The following is a 2,130-nucleotide window of genomic DNA, read 5'->3' as shown; positions in this document are numbered from 1 at the left end:
AGTAAGGATAATCAAATAATGTACGGTATAAATTAATGACAATGAAATAAGGTAATGTAAGTTATAAATACAGTGCAATAATGATAATGATAATAATTGCTATGAGTTAAAATAAGAGAAAAACACTAAATAAAACTACTACAGGGGGCTAGGTTTATCAGATGGTTTATATTTATCAGATGTTTTTTCAGAGCTTGTTTGAGTGAGAGAAGAGACAAGGTAGGATTCTTTAGGGCTGGAGTTCATTCCATAAGGTGACACCTTTGTATCTAACCGACATTTGGGCAAGAGAAGTTTTTACTAGGGTGATATGAAAATCGGAACGTTTGCGAGTTTGATAGTTGTGAATCTGAGAACGAAAATTAAAAAAATCATCAAATGTATCCGGGAGTTTATGGTTTAAATATTTGGCTACGAAAAGTACTAGTTGAAATCTGTTTATGTCATAAATGTTCAAAAGTTTTTTTAATAGAGGTGACGAGTGGGTGTAAAAACTAAAACCAGTGGCAATGCGTAGAAATTTTGTTTGTAGAGTTGATATAGGATGCAGAGAGGTTTTGTATGCATTTCCCCAGACAATATTGCAATATGCGAGGTATGGGTAGATTAAACTGTTATAAATGGTTATAAAGGTTTTTTTAGATAAAAGATGTCTAATTTTCCCTATGATCCCAATTGTTTTTGAAATTTTATTCACAACTATAGCAATGTGAGACTTCCAGGTTAAGCGGTCGTCTATTTGAATTCCTGAAAACTTAGCCTGAGATTCTTTGGAGAGAATGTGGTTTTTTAAGTAGATGGTGGGATTTTTATTTGCCTTATTTTTGCTACAAAGGATAAGATAATAGGTCTTTTTGATATTAACTGATAGTTTGCTTCGAACCATGTAATAACTTTTTCTAATTTTTGGTTGGCTAGTTGAATTAGAGAATCAAAATCTACATGTGAAAGAAAGAGATTAGTATCATCGGCAAATAGTATGAAGAACATAATTTTGGATGCTTCAGCAAGGTTGTTTACATAATAATAAAAACAAGAGGGGCCCTAAAATCGATCCCTGGGGGACTCCGCAATTTATAGGTTTGCAGGAAGAAGAATTATCGTTAAGGACAACGTATTGTTTTCTATCGGATAAATAACTAGTAAACAACTTAAGTGCAACCTCTCTGATGCCATATTTTTCAAGTTTTTTAAAAAGAATCGAATGATTAACAGTGTCAAAAGCCTTACTTAGATCTAAAAATATTCCAATAGTGTATTCGTTGTTATCAATAGCTGTAGTTATTCTATCTATTAGTTGTATAAGTACCATTGAGGTAGAGTATCCCTTTCTAAAGCCGTACTGATGTTTGTACAGAATATCGTTTTGGTCTAGATGTTTTAAAAGTCGTTTGTATATCAGTTTTTCCAAAATGTTTGAGATGCAGGGCAGGATTGAGATTGGGCGGTAATTACTAACTAAGGTAGAATCATTGCTTTTAAATATAGGAATCACTTTTGCAATTTTAGTTGGTTTAGGAACCACTCCGTTCTGGATAGATAAAGTCAGTGTATGAGTAAGAGGGCGTATCATATAAGGTTGCTAAGGTTAATGAGATCTCCGAATTCTTGTTTTATACAGGCTTTGAGAATGTTTTTTTTATTTGGGATTTTTGGCTGTGTCATAGGAAATTTACAATAGCAGTGTGTGTTACCATATTTGGGCATGGGGAGAGAAGCTACATAATTCAGACAGGAACAGATGGGGCCTTGTTTGCAGATGTGATTTCTGATTGGCTGTTCACTTAATTACTTTATCTGCTAAAAGAACACCTGCACATTCGGATAATAGAAACAATTACCCTTTTTAAGGGAGAGTCTTGGGTTGTGCATCAGTGGGGTGAAATTTGCCACATAGCCTACATTTTTATTTACCATGTTTTTTTAAAGCAATTTTTAATTTTTTTTTCAAACAAATTGGCTGCAAATACATGTAGTGGTGTGAAAGGTTTTTTTTAAACACTGTTTATTCAAATCATAAAAACAAGTACAGGTAGAAGTACATATACATACCCAGCTACTTTTAACAACTTTTACAGCCATATCCCCAAAATACACGGACCAATCACAAGGAACAGTCACTAAAAAAAG

This window comes from Branchiostoma belcheri, unplaced genomic scaffold (assembly GCF_001625305.1).
Source record: "Branchiostoma belcheri isolate BF01 breed outbred unplaced genomic scaffold, Haploidv18h27 scaffold228, whole genome shotgun sequence".
Taxonomy (NCBI): domain Eukaryota; kingdom Metazoa; phylum Chordata; class Leptocardii; order Amphioxiformes; family Branchiostomatidae; genus Branchiostoma; species Branchiostoma belcheri.
Note: the sequence above shows the minus strand (reverse complement) of the source record.